This window comes from Lissotriton vulgaris, chromosome 5 (genome assembly GCF_964263255.1).
Source record: "Lissotriton vulgaris chromosome 5, aLisVul1.2, whole genome shotgun sequence".
Taxonomy (NCBI): domain Eukaryota; kingdom Metazoa; phylum Chordata; class Amphibia; order Caudata; family Salamandridae; genus Lissotriton; species Lissotriton vulgaris.
This window is the reverse complement of record NC_141693.1, coordinates 278,671,509-278,698,477: the sequence shown is the minus strand read 5'-3', so window position 1 is coordinate 278,698,477 and position 26,969 is coordinate 278,671,509.

Genomic DNA, 26,969 nt, shown 5'->3' with positions numbered 1-26,969 from the left:
ACCATGGGCATGGAAGTCACAGCTATAGTAAACAGATCACTACAGTCAGCAACAGTGCCAAGACAATGGAAGGAGGCCAAGCTCCTCCCTCTGCTGAAAAACCATCCGCTGACCCACTCATAACGGCCAACTACCGGCCCATTTCCCTACTACCAGCACTAGCTAAAGTCTGCGAGAAGGTGGCCTTTCGCCAACTGAATGCCTTTGTGGAGGACTCAAGGGCCCTCCACCCAGCAGAGTCTGGCTTTAGATCATCTTTTAGCACGGAGACCGCCCTTGTTGAAGTGACAGAGGCCATCAGGGTATGTCTGGACAGGGGCGGCAGAGCAGCTCTGATTTTATTGGACCTCTCTGCCGCCTTTGATACGGTACCTCACCAACTTCTCCTAGCACGACTGTCACGCATCGGCTTTTCTGGGTCAGTATGGGCCTGGCTGGAATCCTTTTTGATCTCCCGCTCCCAGCAAGTCTGGATGCCCCCTTATTCCTCCTCAGTCAGAGAGGTTCAGACAGGGGTCCCCCAGGGCTCGACACTGAGCCCGCTTCTTTTTAATATCTATATGACCCCCCTGATCTTCCTGGCCAAGGAAATGGGCGCCAAGACTATGGCCTACGCTGACGACACTCAGCTTCTGTTTACCTGGGACGATCCGAACACGGACACGGCAGCTGCGCAAAAATGCCTAGCCGTTGTATTCACATGGCTTGCCCATGCAAAATTAAAATGTAATGAGGGGAAATCAGAGATCTTACTATACGGGCAAGTCCTCCCTCAGTTCACTGAAGCTTTGTGGCCCTCTGACTTTCCCCGCCCTATATCTGTGGGCGGACCAGCCAAGAACCTAGGTATCTGGTTTGGGGATGACCTCAGGTTCACTGAGCATATAAAAAGACTTACGGGCGTCTGCTTCGGGACCCTCAAGTCCCTAGGCAGATTCTTTCCTTTGCTCCCCCAACCAGCCAAGGAGATGGTAACCCGGGCACTCATCCTGTCTCGACTGGATTATGCCAATGCGCTCTTCCTCGGCATTCCGGCAAATCTGACCAACAAGCTACAAATTATCCAGAATGCTGCAGCAAGACTCCTTCTCGGCATATCTAAACGAACCAGCATAAGATCACATATGTGCTCACTCCACTGGTTGCCGGTGGCCCAGAGGGTACAATTCAAGGCCCTTGTCTTAACACATCGAGCCTTAAATGACTTTGGTCCCACCTATATCAAGAAGAGAGTGGCTTTTTACATCCCTCAGCGATCTTTAAGGTCAGCTGCCCAGCGACTAATGATAGTCCCCCACTTTCATCTAGTTAGGATGAGCGGCCAGTCTTTTTCGGTCAAAACAGCTATTCTATGGACTGCCCTCCCCCCTGTGCTGCGTCACACTCAGGACCTATGTTGTTTTAAAAAACTCCTTAAAACTCACCTTTTTTCACAGGCCTATTAATTCACTTTCTTGCCTTCAGTTCACTACCTTTCGCACCAGGATACTCAAGAGTAGTTGTGTGCGCTAAAATACCAATATAACATAACATAACATAACAAATGAGAAACACTTGTTAGAAGGGCTACTCTATTATTTACGGTACAAAAGGGGGTGGTGATGGACGGAGCATCTGAATCAATCAAACACTCACACCCAGTCAAAAGATCTGGGTTTATTCCATCACCGTTCTTTAGCCCACTCTGCCACCCCAGTTCAGACATGGCTATATGCAAATCAGTTTGACCCTGTACCTCATGGGAACAGTCCAGCCCGAACTGCCAAGCCATGTCTTCCCTGGACGGGAAAGAAGCTTCCGAGGACCGGTTCTGGCATTCCAGCCGTCTTCAGCCCGGCTTGCTTGAATCCAGTGGCAAAGTGAGCAAGGGACTCACGTCTGAGTGTACCCTGCCACACTTATGGGGGCCAAAAGTGGTACAAAAGGGGGTGGTGATGGACGGAGCATCTGAATCAATCAAACACTCACACCCAGTCAAAAGATCTGGGTTTAATCCATCACCGTTCTTTAGCCCACTCTGCCACCCTAGTTCAGACATGGCTATATGCAAATCAGTTTGACCCTGTGCCTCATGGGAACAGTCCAGCCCGAACTGCCAAGCCATGTCTTCCCTGGACCGGAAACAAGCTTCCGAGGACCGGTTTCTGGCATTCCAGCCGTCTTCAGCCCGGCTTGCTTGAATCCAGTGGCAAAGTGAGCAAGAGACTCAAGTCTGAGTATACCCTGCCACACTTATGGCGGCCAAAAGCGGTACAAAAGGGGGTGGTGATGGACGGAGCATCTGAATCAATCAAACACTCACATCCAGTCAAAAGATCTGGGTTTAATCCATCACCGTTCTTTAGCCCACTCTGCCACCCCAGTTCAGACATGGCTATATGCAAATCAGTTTGACCTTGTGCCTCATGGGAACAGTCCAGCCCGAACTGCCAAGCCATGTCTTCCCTGGACCGGAAACAAGCTTCTGAGGACCGGTTTCTAGCATTCCAGCCGTCTTCAGCCCGGCTTGCTTGAATCCAGTGGCAATGTGAGCAAGGGACTAACGTCTGAGTATACCCTGCCACACTTATGGCGGCCAAAAGCGGTACAAAAGGGGGTGGTGATGGAGGGAGCATCTGAATCAATCAAACACTCACACCCAGTCAAAAGATCTGGGTTTAATCCATCACCGTTCTTTAGCCCAATCTGCCACCCCAGTTCAGACATGGCTATATGCAAATCAGTTTGACCCTGTGCCTCATGGGAACAGTCCAGCCCGAACTGCCAAGCCATGTCTTCCCTGGACCGGAAACAAGCTTCCGAGGACCGGTTTCTGGCATTCCAGCCGTCTTCAGCCCGGCTTGCTTGAATCCAGTGGCAAAGTGAGCAAGGGACTCCCGTCTGAGTATACCCTGCCACACTTATGGCGGCCAAAAGCGGTACAAAAGGGGGTGGTGATGGAGTCACTTGCTCACTTTGCCTCTGGATTCAAGCAAGTCGGGCTGAAGACGGCTGGAATGCCGGTAACCGGTCCTCGGAAGCTTGTTTCTGGTCCAGGGAAGACATGGCTTGGCAGTTCGGGCTGGACTGTTCCCATGAGGCACAGGGTCAGACTGATCTGCATATATCCATGTCTGAACTGGGGTGGCAGAGTGGGCTAAAGAACGGTGATGGATTAAACCCAGATCTTTTGACTGGGTGTGAGTGTTTGATTGATTCAGATGCTCCGTCCATCACCACCCCCTTTTGTACCACTTTTGGCTGCCACAAGTGTGGCAGGGTATGCTCAGACGTGAGTCCCTTGCTCACTTTGCCACTGGATTCAAGCAAGCCGGGCTGAAGACGGCTGGAATGCCAGAAACCGGTCCTCAGAAACTTGTTTCTGGTCCAGGGAAGACATGGCTTGCCAGTTCGGGCTGGACTGTTCCCATGAGGCACAGGGTCAGACTGATTTGCATATAGCCATGTCTGAACTGGGGTGGCAGAGTGGGCTAAAGAACGGTCATGGATTAAACCCAGATCTTTTGACTGGGTGTGAGTGTTTGATTGATTCAGATGCTCCGTCCATCACCACCCCCTTTTGTACCGCTTTTGGCCACCATAAGTGTGGCAGGGTATGCTCAGACGTGAGTCCCTTGCTCACTTTGCCACTGGATTCAAGCAAGCCGGGCTGAAGACGGCTGGAATGCCAGAAACCGGTCCTCGGAAGCTTGTTTCCGGTCCAGGGAAGACATGGCTTGGCAGTTCGGGCTGGACTGTTCCCATGAGGCACAGGGTCAGACTGATTTGCATATAGCCATGTCTGAACTGGGGTGGCAGAGTGGGCTAAAGAACGGTCATGGATTAAACCCAGATCTTTTGACTGGGTGTGAGTGTTTGATTGATTCAGATGCTCCGTCCATCACCACCCCCTTTTGTACCGCTTTTGGCCACCATAAGTGTGGCAGGGTATGCTCAGACGTGAGTCCCTTGCTCACTTTGCCACTGGATTCAAGCAAGCCGGGCTGAAGACGGCTGGAATGCCAGAAACCGGTCCTCGGAAGCTTGTTTCCGGTCCAGGGAAGACATGGCTTGGCAGTTCGGGCTGGACTGTTCCCATGAGGCACAGGGTCAGACTGATTTGCATTTAACCATGTCTGAACTGGGGTGGCAGAGTGAGCTAAAGAACGGTGATGGATTAAACCCAGATCTTTTGACTGGGTGTGAGTGTTTGATAGATTCAGATGCTCCTTCCATCACCACCCCCTTTTGTACCGCTTTTGGCCGCCATAAGTGTGGCAGGGTATGCTCAGACGTGAGTCCCTTGCTCACTTTGCCACTGGATTCAAGCAAGCCGGGCTGAAGACGGCTGGAATGCCAGAAACGGGTCCTCGGAAGCTTGATTCTGGTCCAGGGAAGATATGGCTTGGCAGTTCGGGCTGGACTGTTCCCATGAGGCACAGGGTCAGACTGATTTGCATATAGCGATGTCTGAACTGGGGTGGCAGAGTGGGCTAAAGAACGGTCATGGAGTAAACCCAGATCTTTTGACTGGGTGTGAGTGTTTGATTGATTCAGATGCTCCGTCCATCACCACCCCCTTTTGTACCACTCTATTATTTAGGCTGACAGGTTGGCACTTTCTGAGTACATAAATAGGGCGCCCCTGGCAACTAGAACGCAAATCTCGCCTGGACTGGAAGAAGGACCAAAGAAGAACTGCTCTGGTGCACCAAGTAACTGGTAAAGAGAGGCTGCGCCTATCAAAAGAGAGGGACTGTGCCTGCTCTGGGAGAAGTTGTCTCCAGAGCGTAGCCACAGTCAAGAGACTCCAAGTGTCTGTCTGATGACCTCTTGTTCAAAGCACCGGGCCACAACAGCTGAGAAGTCTGCTGGGGCAAGTTGGTAGCCCAGAATCTTTGAATCGCCGCCAACTGCTGCAGTGCAGCACCAGAGACAGCGACCTGATGCTCAAAGTTGCATCTGAATACGGTGAACATGGGAAAGTCATTGGAGTACGGCTTGATGCCCAGAAGCCACATTATGACCTAGGGAAGGATTTGGCCTTGAAATTAATACCAGGTGACTGGTAGCCCAGTGGCGACTGTACGTCTACCAGCACTGAGAGGACTTCGAGAGATGTAAACCCTGTGACCGGGACAACTGCACCCCCTTTGTGGACCAAGGAGTAGTCGCAGAAAGACCCAGTCGACTGCATCGCATCCAGAGCATCCTTGAGCATCTCACAATCCTTCATCCCTTGCATCAGGACCACTTCTGCAGGAAACCACTACAACGGATAAAAGTGCCTAGAACTAACTTAGGATTGCTTTTACCTTTGAGGTTACTGATTTTGAGGACCTTGCTGGTCCCCTGACTGGCTCCCTACTGAAGTTGGTTGCCTAAAGTGGCTTTAAGTGACTGCACCCTAACGTTTTGTGTGTAAGTGTTAAATTTGTTGAATTTGCCAAAGCTTGTTTGAGATTGAGTGAAATGCTCTGTTTTACTATAGCTTATAAATTCTATACCTCCAGACCCCCACAGTGGATTTTTTACATTGTGGTGTCTAAAATACATAAAAATGCAGTCTATGTTTATAAATTGGTGCTGGATTTCTTGAGTGTCTTGTTGTGCTCTTTCATTCTTTTGGTGCTGTGTAAATGCTTTACACTCGTTCCTTTGTGTAAACCTTGCTGCTTAGAGCCACAGATTCATTCCCAGGGTTTAGCTGAAGATTTGACAAACGAAACTTACTGGTCCTTAAGGGGTTGGTAAGTGTAGTACACGGTTAGTTCGCACAAGCACACCATATATACACCCCATTTCCTCACAGCTTTATCTCCTAGTAGCATGAATGGAGAATGCCAAGCTACATATTTAATCACAATGATTGCCGAAGGTCGTAAAGAGGGCCTATGGCATATTTACAATAGACTCAAACTTCCTATCTTGCGTAACTTTCAACCATCCTCTTTTCCCACCCTAGTAATTAACTTTGCTGCACATTCTTGGTCTTTAATTCATGCACAACATGGCATTTGCCAATACCCAGATGAGAAGTATACCCACCTAAGCTAATTGTAAAGCCACAACTTAACCTATTAATGATGTCTCTTCTAGCATTAACCAAGAACTTTTGATTTAAAAAAAATATGTATTATATTTACCAATGTCTGGATGAAATGCTAAATAAAAAGCAGTTGAAAAGCTCTGCAGTGCCACAGTTGTGCCAGATTGTTAGCAAAGCAAACATTACAGACCAGCAACATTAACTTTTTCCAGAACGTGGTGCTGATATCTGACATTAAAACCGTGGTTCAAGCTCTATTGCCAGTGTCACTAACGACAGACGTTCAGAGTTTGTGAAGGCATCTGTTTGGTTCTCTGTGGAGTAACGACTGCGGACCGGAATAAGGCAAACCCGCCATTTTGTTTTACCAGACAAGTTTTCGCAAAATAATAATAGCACATCCATGAAGGTGGCAAATAGGTTGAAAATATGAGGTCAATCAAGTGGGAGCTAAGGTTTCTTTTACAGTTAACAGGTATAATTACTTGATTTCAATTAAGCCGCTTAGCTCTTCTGCATTTTAATCTCCATGCACGCTTTTATTAAGGCACACAACAACCTAAACTACAGCAATTTGCACAGACTCATGGATGAAGCTGCTTCGATCCAAAATGTCCACCATATCACAGGGGGAATAAATTACTGGTTTTATACACGTTTTCATGCAACCTCATTATTAAACCCACCCTGTTTCAAAGGCTGCTCGTGAGGAACAGTGGACAAATGAATTTGTCCTCCCTAGCCGTTTCCAAACCCTGTCACTTCCATGCACTCTCTTTGTTCACCCTCTGTGGCTTTGCAGGCAACTATTCTCTATGACTGACTTTCTATGCCCGCTCTCTTACACTTTCTCTCCCCTCATTTCCGCTCCTCCCTCCTCTTCAGTTGTTGCCACTCTTTCTATCCCCGCTCTCTTACACTTTCTCTCCCCTCATTTCCGCTCCTCCCTCCTCTTCAGTTGTTGCCACTCTTTCTATCCCCGCTCTCTTACACTTTCTCTCCCCTCATTTCCACTCCTCCCTCCTCTTCAGTTGTTGCCACTCTTTCTATCCCTGCTCTCTTACACTTTCTCTCCCCTCATTTCCACTCCTCCCTCCTCTTCAGTTGTTGCCACTCTTTCTGTCCCCGCTCTCTTACACTTTCTCTCCCCTCATTTCCACTCCTCCCTCCTCTTCAGTTGTTGCCACTCTTTCTGTCCCCGCTCTCTTACACTTTCTCTCCCCTCATTTCCACTCCTCCCTCCTCTTCAGTTGTTGCCACTCTTTCTGTCTCGCGCGACTTCCTATACTCAAGCACCTTCCTGTACAGCAGCCCCTTCCCTACAACAGACCATGGGCCTGATGACGAGTTCAGTGGTCCTCCATGGTGGCGGTCCTACCCCCGCCACACTGCGGGACTGCGGCGTTTGGACAACCACAAGACCGCCAGCACTGCTGGGATCAAGGATCCTGCTGGGCCTGCTGCCTGCAACCCGCTGTAATATGCTGGTGGTGCTGCCTCTGGCACCGCCAAGCTTATTACAAGTTGCATTTTTGACACCCGTTTCATGGTGGTGATTCCGCCAAGAAAAGGGTGGCAGAAAGGCAGCAAAAGGGGCCCTAGGGTGGCAGAAAGTCAAGGCTCCCTGCAGGATTTGGGCCGGGGTGCATGGGGGGGCACATGTAGTGCTCCCTGCATTTGCACCCCCACTTCCTGCACGGTGTTGGATGCATGCCACACCGTGCAGTCGGTGCTTTGACTGTGGGGTCTGCATTATAAGCTCCTCTATGACCACCTCAACACCGCCTGCCAGACCAGGATCTCTAGTGGAATGTTCTTCTTTACTAGAGAAATGCTAATGGTTCCTCCTCTAACCATTCTGCAGTGGTAATTCCACAAGACAGTGGTGATTCAACCACCTGTTCAAGAGTGACAGCTCCACCATCAAGCTAGATCTGTTACCAATGTTACACTCCAACACGCAAGGGGCAGAGGCTTTCATTAAATGGTAAGTATAGTGTCCTTATCATGCAGAGAACAATCCTCACAATTTTAAAAGATGTGTGGGCATTCGCAAGGTACCCCCACTTCTGGAATAAAGTTTGAGTGCTCGCAATGTTGGCACAAATTACAACAGAAATCCCTAACATGTGTTGATTATCCCCCAGTGTGAGTGCACACCCGCAGGTGACGGTAGCCATAGTGGCAGGAGCACCTGTTGATCACTCTGCTTTTACAACTCACTGGCCAGAGGAGACAGGGGAGGCCCCATGGAGACTAGGAATACTTTCTGTCCCTTGTCTCGGGAGTCGTGGGTTGGTAAATAAGGATCTGGGGACACAGTTAGTGCATCACGTTCTGGTTGCTGCATTGCAATGGCGACGGAGTATTTAGCAGGGATCGACTTGCGGCCTCCCCCTTTTCGATGCTTCATCGCAACAACCATACCAGAAAGGAGCACAGGCACCGCAAGTGGATTGCGCAGTTACCAACTCACCCAGGCCCTTTAAGTTGTAGCGGATTAGCAACAAGCAAAACAAATTCCTCTTAGGGACAGAGGGTTTCCATCAAATACCACCTAGAATGGGACTGAGGGGGATACACAGTAAGGGCCAGATGTAGGAGCCCAAATACCGGTCGGTAACGGCCGAATTCGGCCGTTACCGACCGGTATTTGGTGATTGGGATGTAGGGGCATCATTTTACAGATTCAGTAAATTTACCGAATCGGTAAATTTACCGATTCTGTAAAATACCGAATCGGCAATTTTACCGATTCGGTAAAACCCAGATGTAGGTGGGACTCTTCTGAGTCCCAAAGGCCTTTCAGATTCGGTATTTTACCACCCAATCCAATTGGGTGGTAAAATACCGAATCCTGGTGTGCATGCACATTTGTGCATGCACACCTGTGCAATGTGACACACAGACATGCCCTTAGGGCATGTCTGTGTGCCACATGGCACACAAGTCCGGAATTGGGGTGCTAGAGGGTGTCAAAGTGACACCCCCTGCACCCTTGCAGGATTCGGTATTTACCGATTCGGTAAATACCGAATCCTACCGATTCGGTCATTCTCAATTTGGAATTACCTACATCTCCCCCCTTCATATTTACCGACTCTTAAATACCGAATAGGTAAAATTCGGTATTTAAGAGTCGGTAATTATGAATTACCTACATCTGGCCCTAAGTCTTATTTCTGCAAGGCATATTCCCACCAAAAGTTGGGATCACCCCTCAGGGATACAGGTGGTTTTACCTGTGTGGTCGGGGCAGGCATGCAAGAAAGGATATTCAGCCTGATAGACTGTCAAGATGACAGAGATAATGTCCTCCGCCACCCTGATGGACAAAGCAATGTCCATTAAGCCATAAATCAGGCCCAACGTTAAGTTTTTGTGGTACATCTGCCGCCTTGGTGAAGTGTCCTATATTTAGCTGATTTTTCTCTGCCCCAAGTGTGACCCGATGTCCCAGATTTCCCCCGGACAGTCACAGTCACAGTTTTTAGAGCACTATCCCACTGTCCCGACACTTTTCAGAGTTACAAATTCAGGTGACTCTAAAGTGAGAAACAGTGTAAGGAATTTCTCTTTTTAGGTCGAGCCTGGGCAGCGCATGCGCTGCTCTGCGATGCATGCTGTATTCAAGTATGGACTTGAAGCTCCGCCCACTCTCCGCCCATATTTTCATTGGCTTGTGTCCTTGTCCTTTGGAAATTGTGGCTTTTCATTCATCAACAGGCTTAGCAGTCTCTCCTTAGTAGAGGCGTGTCTCATTTTGTAACCACCCATAAGGACACCGCGTTATATGTGTTGTTACTCAGTAGGCTTTAATTACAGCCTCTGAGCACCATTTGGTTAAATGTTTTTCTCATGCCTGCTGTTGCAGGCAGGACACGCTCTTCTCCCAACACTTTGGGGTTTTTTTCTTGCAGGGCACGCCACGGTGATGCAGTGGTGGCTATGCCTTTAGTTTGTTTGCGGCCCGAACGCGGCCACATGTTTTTTCTCTCTATTTTTTCACTTTTTTACTTTACAATCGACCCATACAGCGCATTCACTTTAATGTCAGCCACGCCCTTTTCTTTAGACGAGCTGCCTCCAAAGAAAGGTGCGCCGCCATGACTTGGGGAGTTCGGGTATGATTACGAGTTTGTCGTTCCTTGAACCCCTGTACCCACTGTTGCGGTCCGACTGCCGCAAGCTTGGCGGTCCAACCACTATATTAGGAGATTGTTGGATTGCCTTTGTAAAGACTTAGGTCGAACTGCCTACACTGCCAGCCATCCACAGAGTGCCGCGACTGCGGGTGGGGAAAAGCAGGTGAGATTAGTCAGTACCGTCGAGCAATCTCACCGCTGTCCATATTATGAGTTGGCTTTCCGACAAGCCAATTATGATGCTGGACTGAACATCTTCAGGTTGACGGAAACAAAGGATTTTCGGTGCATACTCACCCATTTCCTTTTCATCCCATCAGATTTTGCCGTGGATCCCTTTCTCCAGGTCTCCCCTTCACAGCAGTATCTTCACCCCGAGAAATTTGCGGTGATATGCAAGTAAGTCCTTTTTGTACCATATACGCATTGCCTGGACTGCCCACAAATGGGCTAGACATCAGCAATGCGTAGGAGGCATTTTTTCACATGTATCATGCATATGTGTGCATTCAATGCTCACATAGGCATCGATATATATGGAAAACTCTTCATCACTGCGGCAAGCCCTACAAAGCACACCGCGAGCACCATGGTCAACTCACAATACGGTGGTCAGAAGACCGCCTGCACTGCAATCTCCTAGAGACCACGAAGATTGGTCGGTCAGACTGACGAACTTGTGATCAGGCCCTTAGTCTCCTGTCCTAAAGTTTAAAAGAAAATAAAGATATATGGGGGTAGGATAGGGATACCTGATCCCCTATGTCCCAATTGGGGGACCCAGACGGCCAAAAAAAGAAAAACAATGGCAAAAATGCCACAATCCTGCGAGACTCTCGCAGGATCCCCTCAACAAATGGCAGCAGGGCTACGTTTATTTATTACAAGCCCCAGGAAGACATCCAAAGCTGTGTTCATAAATAGGAGGAAAGCTGCATGGCCCCCTCCCCAAGCCTCCAGAGGCCTTGGGAGCCCACCCTAGGGCCACAAACAACATTTATGGGAAGGGGGTGAGCACCCTTCCTCCCAAGCCATGAGAGGCCCTGGGGAGCCCACCCGGGGCTGACCATATTATGCATGGGAAGAGGGATGTACGGCCCCTTCCCGAGTTACCAGAGGCCCCGTGGAGCCCACCCTGGGGCCAAAATCATTAAAAAAGGAAGGCGGGCCTTGTGGCCCCCTCCCTGATCCTCGAGAGGTCAAGGGAAGCCCAACATTTTTTAGAATGAGGAGGGGGTCACACAGCCCCATCCTCAAGCTTCTGAAAGCCCCGGGGAGTCTATCCCTGGGGCCAAAAATGTTCAAAATGGGGAGAGGTTAGCACAGAGTAAAAACATAGAAATTCACCAGTTATACTTAGCAGCACTAACTTTAACATGCACAACCGCAATGCACTGCTTATGACCTCACATATGACAACACTCATGACATGTCCATTGATAACAGATAGCCCATCTCAAGCAAAACAAGCATATGTACATATGTTAGTACCTGGTGCACACAGTTGTCTACATTAAGCAGATATTGTCATGCTGACATGATTTCTCTAATATCTCAAGACTACTTACAAAAGTTAGTATCTACAACGTAGAATCTTTCTCCTGTTGAAAATCTTTCCTGCAAGTCCAGAACATAGGACATATTGAACGCAAGTCAACTATCACCTGCTCACAGGGTTACAAAGATTTATAACGTGTTCAATACCTCCATACAGCTATGGTGCATTAGGAGCACATGCATTTTGTAAACACCTGCACCCATTTGCTGGACCCAAGCTCTACAAAATTATGTGGAAAAATAATATGGTAGTTACTCGCCATTATATAAACTTTAATACAAACTAGAACACTGATTGGATGATGTTGTCAGTGATCATAGAACATGTCACAAGTGTTGTCTTAGGCGAGGTCATAAGCAGTGCATGGCGAGGAGCAGGCTATAGTTAGTGCTGCAAACTATAACTGGTGAATTTCTGTGTTTTTTTATATTTTAAAACGTTAATTTTGCCATTGACAAATTCACCTCTCTGTAACATTACTTAACTTTTGTGTTTTTCAGTGAATATATCTTGATCATTGAAAAGTGTTAGTCCTTCTATGTCAGGTTTGTTTCTGCTTCTCAAAATCTGGTCCTTTAAGGAGAAGGTTAATCAGATCCTACAGCAGACAAAGTCCGACATCGAAACTTTAAATGTGGCCAAAATATTTTTTAAACAGGTATATGAGTCTGGGCCAGTGCTTGATTTTTGCCAATGGTTACCGGTGGTGGGCACTGGCATTCATTTCTCAGGACCGGTTTTACTTTTCTTCATCAGACAACTTTGACCAAAAGCAAGAGAGAGAACGGCAGGAGAGAAGACTGAAGGAAGGGAAAGAGAGCAACGGAATGAATAGGAAAGAAAAAGCCTAGGATGTTTAAAAAAAGAGGCATGATGTGGAGTACAGAGAAGGTAGTCTTGGCATTCGGCAACCCCAGTATTCAGCAACACAGGCTAAGGATAACAGTTTGGTTCTCCTGCACTTATTTGTATGTATTTCATTTAATTTTATATTTTACAATTAAACAGGGGTTAGGCAATGCTCGAGAACGGAGTACCACATTTAGGGAGAGAATAGAGGAGTGGCAGAAACATTTAATAGGACCCAGGAAGTACCTGGACAAGTTAGCCATTTGGCAGAACTTTGACCCCATCTCTGAAGATGCCCTCCTCAATTGCATCCACGAAACAGAACCCTCCAACCATTCCCTGGACCCCATCCCTAGTGCCATTGCCTTTGACTTCTATACCCATTCTCTTTCCTATTGGAACACTCTGGTCAACCTCTCCCTCAGTCAAGGCTCCCTTCCTGTCTCCTTCAAAACTGGGCAGGTCACCCCTCTGCTTAAGAAACCCACTGCGGATGCAAATAACCTCAACAACTTTCGCCCCATCACCAACCTACCCTTTCTTGCGAAGATCACAGAAAGATGTGTTGCGAAACAACTCTCTTGTCATATCAAGGACAATGATCTTCTTGATAATTTTCAGTCTGGCTTCATCCAAAACTGCAGCACTGAAACAGCCCTGCTGCAAGTGATTGATGACGCGCTGCGGATACTCGATTCAGGGGGCGTCTTGTTTTCTAATTCTCCTTGACCTTTCTGCAGCCTTTGACACTGTCAATCACAACACCCTCCTCAACACTCTCCAACAGAGAATGGGCATGGAGGGCTCTGTGTTTAAATGGTTTGCTTCTTTCCTCTCCGATAGATCCCAAATTATCAAAATAGCGAACAGTCTTTCATCTCCTTTGGAGGTAGGTCAAGGTTTTCCTCAAGGCTCTCTACTTGCACCCACATTGTTCAATCTCTATTTAGAACCTCTGGAAAATCTTCTTAGTAAATCCAGGATCCACTATCATCTCTATGCGGATGACACTCAAATCTACCTCAAGGTTGCCTCCACTCACGATCTCTCCATCCTAAGCTCTACTCTCGACTCCATTCAAAACTGGATGTCAACTCATCAACTGATTCTGAATCCCTCCAAAACTGAATTCCTCCTCCTCTCCTCCTCGCTTTCTCCTCCCCCCGGTTCAATCATGGATGGATCAGATGAATCTACTTAACAATAAATCCATCATTGTCGACAGCGCAAAATCCTTTGGTGTCATACTCGACAAAAAACTCAATTTAATCACCCACATCAATTCCATTGCAAAGTCTGCTTGATACCAACTGTGCATTCTTTGGTGAATTAGTCGCTTCTTCCCGGAGCAAGACCTTAAAACACTGGTCCAATCGCTGGTCCTCTCCAGACATGACTACTGCAATTCTCTTCTTCAATCAATCAATCAATGACATTTATAGAGCGCACTACCTACCCGTAGGGTCTCAAGGCGCTTGTGGGGGGGGGCGCTACTGCTCGAACAGCCAGGTCTTGAGCTTCTTCCTGAAGGAGAGGTGGTCTTGGGTCAGGCGCAGGTCGGCCGGGAGGGAGTTCCAGGTCTTGGCGGCCAGGTAGGAGAAGGACCTTCCTCCTGTAGTGGCTCTGCGGATTCGTGGGACGGCGGCGAGGGCGTGGCTGGCAGATCGGAGGTGGCGTTTGGGAGCGTAGAAGTTGATGCGGTTGTTGAGGTAGCTCGGGCCTTGATCGTGGAGAGCTTTGTGTGCGTGGGTAAGGAGGCGGAAGGTGATTCTCTTGTTGACCGGGAGCCAGTGCAGGTCTCTTAGGTGTCCGGAGATGTGGCTGTGTCGTGGGATGTCGAGGATGAGTCTGGCTGAGGCGTTCTGGATGCGCTGGAGTCTCTTCTGGGTCTTGGCGGTGGTTCCGGCGTAGAGTGCGTTGCCGTAGTCCAGTCGGCTGGTGACGAGGGCCTGGGTGACGGTCTTCCTGGTCTCTGTGGGGATCCACCAGAAGATCTTCCGAAGCATGCGCAGGATGTTGAAGCACGACGAGGAGACTGCGTTGACTTGCCTGGTCATGGAGAGGGAGGAGTCCAGGATGAAACCCAGGTTGCGTGCGTGGTCCGTCGGTTTGGGTGCGGTGCCCAGGGCGGGGGGCCACCAGGAGTCGTCCCAGGCGGAGGGCGAGGAGCCCAGGATGAGGACCTCCGTCTTATCTGAGTTCAGTTTCAGGCGGCTCGTCGTCATCCACTCGGCTACCTCTTTCATCCCTTCGTGCAGGTTGACTCTGGCGGCGGCTGGGTCGTTGGTCAGGGAGAGGATCAGCTGGGTGTCGTCGGCGTAAGAGATTATGTTGAGGTTGTGTTGGCGTGCGATGGCCGCGAGGGGGCTCATGTAGACGTTGAAGAGAGTAGGGCTCAGCGAGGATCCTTGAGGGACGCCGCAGATGACTTTGGTGGCCTCTGACTTGTACGGTGGTAGGCGGACTCTTTGTGTTCTTCCGTCGAGGAAGGAGACGATCCATTCCAGTGCCTTCTCTTGGATTCCGACGTTGCTGAGGCGCTGCACTAGGGTGCGGTGGCAGACCGTGTCGAAAGCCGCGGAGAGGTCTAGGAGGATGAGGGCCGCTGTTTCTCCGTTGTCCATCAGGGCTCGGATGTCGTCAGTGGCGGCGATGAGGGCGGTCTCGGTGCTGTGGTTGGCACGGAATCCGGACTGCGATGGGTCGAGGGATCCATTCGTCTCGAGGAAGGCGGCCAGCTGTTTGTTGACGGTCTTTTCGATGACTTTGGCTGGAAACGGGAGTAGAGAGATGGGGCGGTAATTCTTGAGTTCGGTGGGGTCTGCTGTAGGTTTCTTGAGTAAGGCGCTGAGTTCGGCGTGCTTCCAGCTCTCGGGGAAGGTGGCGGTGTCGAATGAGGTGTTGATGATGTCCCGTAGGTGAGGTGCGATGACAGCGTCTGCTTTGTTGAAGACGTGGTGAGGGCAGGGGTCGGTCGGAGATCCGGAGTGGACGGAGTTCATCATGTGGACGGTGTCTTCGGTGTTGACCGGGGTCCAGGCGCGGAGGGTGGTGGTGGGTGGCGTTGCTGCGGTCGTGGCGTGCGTCGGTTGAGTGCTGAAGCTGTTGTGTATGTCCGCGATCTTGTTGTGGAAGTAGGAGGCGAGGGAGTTGCAGAGGTCTTGCGATGGGGTGATGTCGTTGTTTCCGGCGTTGGGGTTGGAGAGCTCTTTCACGATGTTGAAGAGTTCCTTGCAGTTGTGTGCGTTGTTGTCCAGTCGGTTCTTGAAAGCCGTTTTCTTGGCGGTTCGGATCAATTGGTGGTGTTTCCGGGTGGCGAGCTTGAGGGTGGTCCTGTTGTCCGGCGTGGGTTCCTTTCTCCAGGCTTTCTCGAGGGCTCGGCAGTTCTTCTTGGAGCTCTTGAGTTCGTCGGTGAACCATGGGGCTCTCTTATTGCCGGGTCTGCTGGGCGGGATCCTCAGAGGGGCGAGTTCGTCTGCGCATTTGCTGATCCACTTCGAGAGGTTGTCGGCGGCCTGGCTGGGGTTTGCTGAGCTGGCCGGAGGGTGCTGGCTCAGGGAAGCGGCGAGCTGGTCGGCTGTGATCTTGTTCCAGCTTCTTCGGGCAACCTGTTGCTGGTGGTGGTGGATCGTCGTTCTTCTGAAGGTGAAGTGGATGCATCTGTGGTCCGTCCAGTGGAGTTCTGTGGCGTGGCTGAAGGCGATGTCTTTGCTGGATGAGAAGATGGCGTCGAGTGTGTGTCCGGCGAGGTGGGTGGGGGTGGACACCAGCTGCTTGAGTCCAAGGTTGGCGAGGTTGGCGAGCAGGGTGCTGGTGTTGCAGTCGTTGTTGTTCTCCAGGTGGAAGTTGAAGTCCCCCAGGAGGATGTAGTCAGCGGAGGGGAGGGCGTGCGGGCTGACGAAGTCGGCGATGTCCTCGCTGAATTGAGTGCGTGGTCCCGGAGGTCGGTAGATCAGGGTGCCTCTGAGGGTGGTCTTCGGGTCGGTGTGGATCTGGAAATGCAGGTGTTCGGCGGAGGGTGGGGTGTTGTCGGTGCTGGTCGTGATGCGGATGGTGTTCTTGTGGATGATGGCGATGCCTCCTCCCACCTGGTTGGCGTTGCGGTCCCTCCGGGTGATCTTGTAGCCTTCTGGGATGGCGATGGCGATGTCGGGCGCTGAGGAGGCGTTCATCCAGGTCTCCGTGATGAAGGCAACGTCAGGGGCTGTGGCGTCTAGGAGGTTCCAGAGTTCGATGGCGTGTCTGTGGACGGAGCGGGTGTTGAGCAGGATGCACTTGAGGTGGTTGCTGCTGGTGTTCGGCTTGGCAGGTGCTGGTGTCGGGCAGGTCCGGATGCAGGTGAACTTGCAGGAGTTGCAGCTGAAGGGTCCGTGGATGCGTCGAGGGGTGGCTCTGCAGCATCCCGGGACTCGGCCGGTGTTGAGTGCGATGAGGGTGGCAGCGGTGTACGTCAGGCGGGTCGGTCGGGGTCCTCGATGGCCAGGGGTCCTGGCACTGGGCGCGGTCCAGGCGCGGACGGGCGTAGACGGGCTTACCTTTGGCGCGCCTTCGGCGCACAATCGGCGCGCCCGCTGCGCGTTCGCACGGTCGCCATATATGGCGAAGTGCGCGGGTGGGCGGAGCAGCTGGGAGGCGGGAGCGGGGAGGGAACAGAAGGAAAAAAGGGGCGGGGTCTGCGGTGGTGGCGGGAAGCGGGGAGCGGGGAGGGAAGACGGAGGGCGGCAACAGGCGGGAAAAAAAACAGGCAATACGGCGGAAAAGCAACAGTTAATCACAAATACAATTCTACAGGAAAAGCAACAATTCACACAAAAACAATTCTGCACAGTGAACCAGGGGCACAGGGAGAGGAGCGCTGATCACGGACCACGCCGCTCGAAGGAGGGGGCGTGGTCACGAGCCGGCAGTCAGGCAGCGAGGCACAGAGGAAGGGGAGGCACACGCAGCAGCTGGTGGCCGTGCGGCGCAGGGGTGTCCTAAAACTAGGTTCTTACTGGCCTCCCCAAATCCCATCTGTCTCCCCTTAAATCTGTTCTACATTCAGCAGCTCGTTTCATTTTTGGGGCCAAAAGAAGCGACCACATCACACCCATGTTATCCACCGTCCGCTGGCTTCCCATCGACGCAAGATCTATCTATAAGACTGCCTGTATCACCCACAAAGCCTTGCATTCCTCCTCTCCTCGCTACCTGGCGAATAAACTGAAACTCTCTGGAGGCTCTAGACCATCATGTAATGCGGAAAATTTACTGCTCGAACCTCCCACTTTCAAGAAGGAAAGATCGATGGCCCAATCCTTTTCAGGCAACGCAGTGAGAATCTGAAACTCACTTTCGCCTCAGCTCCGGACCACCACCTCCACCCAGGCCTTCAAAACTGACCTCAAGGTTCTCCTCCTTCTTAGAGACTTCCAAATTTAATTCACACCCTCTCTATTACCTGAAGGAAGACCTTCCATTATAGAAAATTCTATACTCCATGACTATGGAAGTGCCTTGCCAGTGTGTTCTTGTGGTTTGAGTGTCTGCCAAGTATTGCAGAATTATCCTTCTACCTGTGTTTGATACTCTTTTGTAACATGCACACGTCACTTTTCTCTTGTAACACACTGTTTGCTCCCTCTTATAGTCTGTTTGCTTTAGATACCTGCACAAGTGCCACCATTGCCTACATAGCTTTTGTTCTTGTGTTTGAGTGTCTGCCATTTATTACAGTATTATCCTTCTACCTGTGTTTGGTACTCTTTTGTAACATGCACACGTCACTTTTCTCTTGTAACACACTGTTTGCTTCCTCTCACATTTTTTTTGCTTTAGATACTTGCTCAAGTGCCACCATTGCCTACATAACGTTTGTTCTTGTGTTTGAGTGTCTGCCATTTATTACAGTATTATCCTTCTACCTGTGTTTGGTACTCTTTTGTAACATGCACATCACTTTTCTCTTGTAACACACTGTTTGCTACCTCTCACATTTTGTTTGCTTTAGATACTTGCTCAAGTTCCACCATTGCCTACGTAACGATTGTTCTTGTGTTTGAGTGTCCACCATTTATTGCAGCGTTATACCGCTACTAGTACTTTGCATACCTTTGTAAGCTGCACAGATGTCCCTTTTTCCTCCTATATTTGTACCGTTTGCCACCTCTTGTATTTTGTTTGCTCACAATTGTCACTTTTGCCTCATGTAACTTAATGTTTGCTGTTGTACTTTGTTCACTTGTAATCTTCTCCTCATGTATCATTACTGTTCCTTTTGTGAAGCGCTCTGACACCTTCGGGTAAAGTCCGCGCTATATAAAAACGCATAAATAAATACATAAATATAGAAGCGCGAGCAGCAAGATGGCAAATGCTGAGCTGAGTACCGAAAGGCATGATGGGCTGGATATATGGGCCTGACCACCCTCCTGTGGAATGAAGGGGCCCCTTCACCCCTGTCTGAATTGTACCTTAGATAAAATTGTTAAAGAATGTATCCGGAGGGACTTCATGGAAACTAAACACTCCAATCCTGGTTCAACCCATGTGCACGGGTCAAACCTGGGCCCGGGGCCACCCATCAGCGGGTTTAGGAGGAAGTCTAAGCGTCATATGGAAATATATAACACTTCATAAACACGGGGGAGGGGACAGGAAGCCATAAACATCTCATGACGAGAGACCTCACTGGCGCAAGGAGAGCACGGGAACCCACAGGAGGGTTTGATTAATGACTGGCAGGGACTGGTAATGGGGCCATTAAACAACAACAAAAACATGGCGGGTGGGGCGGAGCCAACCACACAAGACCCGGGGACTGCTGCTGCAAGCAGGGGGAGTACTTAAGCAGATGAAACACACATAACTTATACAATAAATACATTCTATCAGTTACTTTATGGCTCTATGATAAAGCCCAAAGCCAGGAAATGCTAATGCTTAGGACTGAGGCAGCTTTTGGTTTTATTAACAGGAAGACACATGAGGTCAGGAATGATATAAATGCTGCACTCAGTAGCTCCATCAAAAATCTTAACCATACTCTCTGGATGGTCAGACTGCACACGCCTGTACCTTATTGCTGAATGTCCAACTTATAGAATTCCCTATTGCTGCTTACGGGTGGCAGAAGGGGGAATACGTTCAAGACTTCCAATAGACCCCGCTGAGCTGACTTTGGGAGCTCCATGTGAGATAAGTACCAGCCAGATGACAGCAGGTCTGGACAGCTGCTGGCAGCCAGGCTAAACCAGTGGTTAATTTGTAAAAACAAAATAGGTGCCAGGGGTCTAATCAGGAGGCAGCTTGCACCAGCCCATTTCTCCTGTTAGCACCGCCTAAAACAGGACCAACTACTAACCATGAAAGGGGGGAGAGGATATGGCGTAATGGCCAGATCTGCCGACTTCCGAGCTGGAGAGGCCTCGGCTCAACATCCCCGGGATTCTGAGCAAATCATTTAATTTCTCCTTGCCTACCATAAAATAATGTGTCCTTAAAGGGTGCTCATTAAAAGCGTTGGTGTTGATAATTAAGTGCCGGAACTGAGCACCGGAAACCACTGGCTCAAATTAAGCGCGGAGTTAAACATAGCACATTAGTGGAGACACCATTCAGTGCTGCTGTTGGGCAACTGGTGGGTGGAAGTGCAGAAAATATACACAATGCAAAGATTACAACAGAGTACTCAAATCTGAAAAGGTATATTCCCCTTTTAAATAGATACTCCAGGATATTGCGACACAGACAAGGAAATTTCGAGGCCCAAAAAAGGAAAGTTTGTGGCACATTTTTGTGTTTTAACAGCATTTGTGTAACACTATTTAGATGGCATTTATTAGTTTCGTTTTAGATCTACCTTGGTAAAAGATATACGAATGGTCCCAGTCTATCTCTATGCCTGTGAGATTGAACTATATATTATCTATTGTATTGTATTGTAATCGCATTTATATAGCGCTTACTACCCCTGATGAGGCGTTAAATCGCTACTCCGGAACCCATAAAGGATTAGTGTTAAATTAGTATAGTGAAATATTAAAGTAGTTTGAGTGGAGGAAAGGTTAGTCAGTTATTTGGAATCAGAAGGATAGCGGAAGGATAGAAGAGGTAAAAAAGGTTTGTATTTATATAGCGCTTGGTAACCCTGATGGCATGTTGAAGCGCTTTTTTGGCGAGTTGTAGGCTACTCCGGAAACCCATAAAGGATTAGTGGTGAATTAGTATAGTGAAATATGAAAGTAATTTGAGTGGTGTTTAATAGTCAGATATTTGGAGTGAATTGGTGTCTCTGCCTTACCATAATTATATTTATATATATATTTAAATATATATCTATACTACTATAATAAAGGAAGAACTTTCAGCCTTTGAGGCGGGTAAACTCGGGAACCACCGCGCCAATCCACACACCCGATACACCGTTGGAATCGTCAGGGTGTGTAGATGGCTATAGGCTATATAAATGAAGAAAAAAACGTTATTTAAAAAATTTACAGTAAACAAAAAAGTAGTCCCTCCGAAGTAGCGCCGGCCGCGACGTGCGTGCTCACGTCAGGAGCATGGGGAGGAGCGGCGTCCAGGAGCGCGACGAGGAGCGGCGGACATGGCACGGGGGAGGAGCGCTGACATGAGGAGCAGCGGACAGGCCAGCGGCGGTGCGAGCAGCGGACAGGCGGGAGGAGCGGCGGCTGAGGTAAGGGGACCCATGTCGGGGCAGGTGGGGGACGGGCTGGGTGGGGGCCCGGGCTGCAGGACAAAAGAGAATGATCCTGTGTTTTTATGGTGAAACAGCAATCATTAACACACCTCTAGGCCAAAAACATTAGCTATGATGTAAGCTTTCCCAGCCAATGTACACTCTGTAGAACGGATTGGTCAGCTGTACACCTCTGCAAAGAAGAACAGACATATTTAAAGCAGTATATCAGCAGCGGACAGGCAGGAGGAGCGGCGGCTAAGGTAAGGGGACCCATGTCGGGGCAGGCTGTTGCTCCCGGACAAGGTCGGGACGGGCTGCTAGTATATATATATACTAGCAGCCCGTCCCGACGTTGTCCAGGTATGAATTGCTGCCAGCCAGTAGTATATTGTTTTGTAGGATTTCGTTTTGATAGCATTTCTTATCTTTGACAGGCCTGTGAAACGCTCCGATTCACAGTGCACTGCTGATGCACGTAAGAGTGCGCGTTCAGTAGTGTGTGTACTCGAGTTTCCCTACTTTATTTTTCCTTGCAATATTATATAGCGCGAACTCGACAAAATGGCAAGAGCAAAATTTACATTACAGAAGAACACATTAATTTGTGGTAGGCACGGGGAGACAAAGCGATTTGCCTGGAATCACAGGATGTTGAGCTGATGCCGAGATTCGAACGTAGCTCCCCAGCTCTAAAGTTCGCAATTCTAGAACTTGTGGCAGGAGGTGTGTCTAAAAGTGTATGTCGGTGCTGGCCATCAATGAGAGAGACCTGTGCATTTTTCAAATAGGTGGTGAAAAAATATGAGTATGTTGCTGGAGATGTGGGCCGCCGTGCCACCAATGTACTTACCGGGGGAGGGTAAACACCCATTATTCCGCAACTTTCTTTCCGCATACCATCACTCCGCATACTTTCATTACGAAAGTACCATGACTCCGCAATGCCATTATAACGCATGCCATTACATTTTATATGCTTTTACCAAGCATACATTTACAACGAAATTCGTTGTAAATGCATGAATAGTAAAAGCATGTTTTTTTTAATGTTTTGATAAGGTAAGTATGGGTATAGGGGTATATGTTTTGGGGTACTGAGGTATATGTTTTGGGGTGTTTGGGTATTTTAAGGGTTCAGATTTAGTTTTTGGTTTTTGGGTACAGGGGTAGTTTTAGGGTTTAGGGATAGGTATGGGTTTTGGGGTACAGGGATATTTTTAGGGTTCAGGGCTAGGGTTGGGTTTTGGGGTATAGGGGTATTTTTAGGGTTCAGGCGTAGGTTTGGGTTTTGGGGTACAGGGGTATTTTAAGGGTTCAGGTCTAGGTTTGGGTTTTGGGGTACAGGGGTATTTGTAGGGTTCAGGGCTAGGTTTGGGTTTTGGGGTACAGGGGTATTTTAGGGTTCAGGGCTAGGTTTGGATTTTGGGGTACAGGGGTATTTTAGGGTTCAGGGGTAGGTTTGGGGTTTGGGGTACAGGGGTATTTTTAGGGTTCAAGGGTAGGTTTGGGTTTTGAGGTACAGGGGTATTTATAGGGTCCAGGGCTGGGTTTGGGTTTTATGGTACAGGGGTATTTTTAGGGTTTAGGGATAGGTTTGGGTTTTGGGGTACAGGGTATATTGATAGGGTTAAGATGGGTTAGTGTTTAAGGGTGTTGGGGTATTTTAAGGAGTACGGGTGGGTTATGATTATGGGGTGCAGGGGTATTTAAAGGGAGCAGGGTGGGATTAGCACACAATATGAGACATAGCATGAAGGGCGGAACGTACCACATGCCCCCAGCGTTTGTCACGCCCCCAGCACACTACTTTGCATGGCACGGTTCTTTTACCTTTTAAATGTATATGGTGGGCGTCTGCATAGCCTATGTCCTTCTGCTGCAACTGCCCTTTCCAACGCTGTATTGGGTGTTGTGATTGGTTCCTGAGATTACCCGCCTCAAAGGTTTGGGCTCTTTCTTTATTATATTAGTATGGATACACACACACACACACACACACAGACACACACACTCTCCCCGCCAGTGTCTTCAGCATCCTTTGCAACAAAGAGCAATGCACAGTCCCACTTGCAATTAGTTTTAATACCTATGACCGCATGACCACCTGCACACAATAGAAGTAATTTACAATGGTGGTCCAACACACTAAAAGCACTGTGCAATTGCTATGGAAGAGTGTGCCATTTGTTGTGAGAGATAGATAGGTCCCATCCCTGCAACACTAATCCATTAGCATAACGAAACTTGAGGGGGGCCCCCTGCAAAGTACAAGAAGCCCCCCGACAGAGTCAGGAGCTCTTAGTCCAGGACCCGCCGCTGGTGCACAGTGCTGGGGGGGATCCCTGGAGTTTGAGGCCCCCTGCACCACAGGGGCTGCGGGGGCTAATGTTACGCCACTGCAATAGTCCTGTTTGTTCTGGTCATCAAGCACAGGAGGGCTGTTATATATATATATATATATATATATATATATATATATATATATATATATATATATATATATATATATATATCACTGAAAAAACCATAGGTTATAGACCATATATAGTTAGGGATTAGCATTTACAAAACCTTATTTTACTCGCACAAAACCATTGAAATTCCATATATAGTTAGTTGCACTAACTATATATCGCGCACCCGCAATCCACTGCTAATGATGTCACATATTACATCATTCATGACATGGTCAGTGACATCACTGATGACATCACTGATGACATCTCAAATGACATCACTGATGACATCACTGATGACAACACCCAGTGACTGTATGTTTCTGTAAAGTTAAAATATGTCTTACATATTGAAGAATGAGTGGATGTATAAGTGTCTGGATGAAGGATTTAGTAGGTGCATGACTGACTGTATGAGTGAGTGATTTAATGTGTCTCACTGAGTGCATGGGTTAGTGACTAAACTGTCTTAATTTGTGCATAATTATGTCTGTTGTTCTGTGAACTGCTGTATGTGTTGATCAGTAGCTATATGAGTAACTATATGGGTTATTGATTGGTTGCCCAAGTATTTGTATGGGAGACTGAGTGTGTGTGTGGGTGGCTGGGAGGTGTGTGACTCTGTGCATAGATGTGTGAGTAGTTGATTCACTATATGTATGGATTCAAAAGTGCATGTGGAAACAGCTGTATGGGCGGTTGACTGTCTGCATGAGTGTATTGGTGAGTGAATGGATTTCTCAGTGCTACATGTCAAAGTAAGTACATATGTAAAACACAGTACACGTGAGAGTCGACATATATAAATAACTGTGCATAAGAGCCAGTGAATGTGTGAGTGGCTGTATGGATCATTGTGAACATGTATCAGGGATTGTATAAGAGAGTAAATATGTGTTAGTATATGTTTGAATAAGTAAGGTGTGTATAACTGTGTAGTTGAGGAAATGGAGGTGTGATTAATTTTTTGCATGACTGACTAGGTGTGTGAGTAACTCCATGGATAAGTGACAGTGTGAGTGTCTGTTTATACTGATTGTATCTAAGGTTATATTAGAGTCTGAAGATGTTCATTGTATTATCACATAAATGATATCATCAGTGATGTGATCAGTAATGTCAAATGAGATGTCAGTGATGTCATCAGTGATGTCATTTGAGATGTCATCAGTGATGTCATCAGTGATGTCATTTGAGATGTCATCAGTGATGTCATCAGTGATGTCACTGACCATGTCATGAATGATGTAATATGTGACATCATTAGCAGTGGATTGCGGGTGCGCGATATATAGTTAGTGCAACTAACTATATATGGAATTTCAATGGTTTTGTGCGAGTAAAATAAGGTTTTGTAAATGCTAATCCCTAACTATATATGGTCTATAACCTATGGTTTTTTCAGTGAATTTTCAAGGTTTTGTAAATGCAAATTCCTAACTATATATGGTCTATAACCTATGGTTTTTTCAGTGAATTTCATTGGTTTTTTTAAAAGCTAATATCTATAGCTGTAAAATATATTCTTTATTACGTGACGTATCACGTAGCCCGTGAGACGCCTCATGATGCATCGCATAACCGTGACGTATCGTCTCTGCAGCGCAAACAAAACCCGTAACGTAAGCACACCAGAGCACGCTTAAAGATATATATATATTTTTTTAACCTTAATTAGACAAAATCCACACGTGCACATATCACAAACGTTCCAAAAACACAATATGTCGGACTCCCGTTACGCTGCAGGTAAGCTGCCTGGTTAACATACCGGAAAGCACCTCTACCGCGAAAAATCGCAATTTTTTTTTCTTTTGCCCCGCGGGGAACTTTAAAAGCCCCCTCATCAATCCTAGGGGTTCAGGAGGGGTCTACCTTACCCCTTTCCTTCATTTACACCTTTTTTTTTTCCACCTCTTGTCTCTCGATCCCACCGAGAGACAAGATGGCGTCCGCTCCAGACTGTTTACAATGTTAACAGCCAATCAGCTTCTCCTCAGACTCCCGTTACGCTGCCGGTTAGCTGCCCAGTTAGCTGCCCGGTTCGCGTACCGGGACGGGCCTCTACGGCGAAAAATCGCATTTTTATTTTTTGCCCCGCGTGGCTCTATAATATCCCCCTCATCAATCCTAGGGGGTCAGAAGGGGTCTACCTTGCCCCCTTTCCTTCATTTCCCCCTTTGTTTTGGCCTCCTCGTGTCTCTCGATCCTACCGAGAGACAAGATGGCGGCCACTCCGGACTGTTTACAATGTTGACAGCCAATCAGCTACTCCTCAGACTCCCGTTACACTGCCGGTTAGCTGCCCGGTTAGCTGCCCGGTTAGCTGCCCGGTTCGCGTACCAAGACGCGTCTCTACGGCGAAAAAATCGGATTTTTTTTTATTTTTTTTTTGCCCCGCGTGGCTCTATAATATCCCCCTCATCAATCCTAGGGGGTCAGAAGGGGTCTGCCTTGCCCCCTTTCCTTCATTTCCCCCTTTGTTTTGGCCTCCTCTTGTCTCTCGATCCTACCGAGAGACAAGATGGCGGCCGCTCCGGGCTGTTTAGAATGTTGACAGACACCGGAGAGCCAATCAGCTTCGCTTCGCAAAGTTCCGTTACGCGAAAAGTACGCGAACCGGAGCGCTGCCCGGAGCGCTGTCACAGATATATATCTTATTTTGAACGTTAATTTCTCAAAATCCACTGGAGCACATATATTGAGACCCAGCAAAGGCACATCGGGCTAACAGTCCCTACAATTTTGCCAAGTTTCGTGCAAATCCATTCAGCCGTTCGAGCTAAAAGTGAGGCCAACCGCCCTATGGAAAAATGAATGGGAAAAACGCGTTTTGGGACCCCCCTTTTTCTCGGCCCCCCCTTGACGAACCCCCCCCCAAATTTTCAGGGGCTGCTCAGAAACAAAATGTGCCATTTTCCTGAAAATTTCAGCCAATTCCGTCCACAAACGCCAAAGTTATTAGACATAGAATTTTCAAAAATCCCATAGAGAAAAAATCCTAACTATATATACCTACTGGCTATCGCCAGTAGGTAATATATATATATAATATATATATATATATATATATATATATATATATATATATATATATATATATATATATATATATATATATATATATATATATACAGAGTGCTTTATAAAAGTGCGATATAAATGTGTATTTGTAAATGGAACATAAATGTATATTACGCCTGTGAACCTAAAATAGCTTGTAAAGAGTGAAAGTAGGCATCTCAAATTA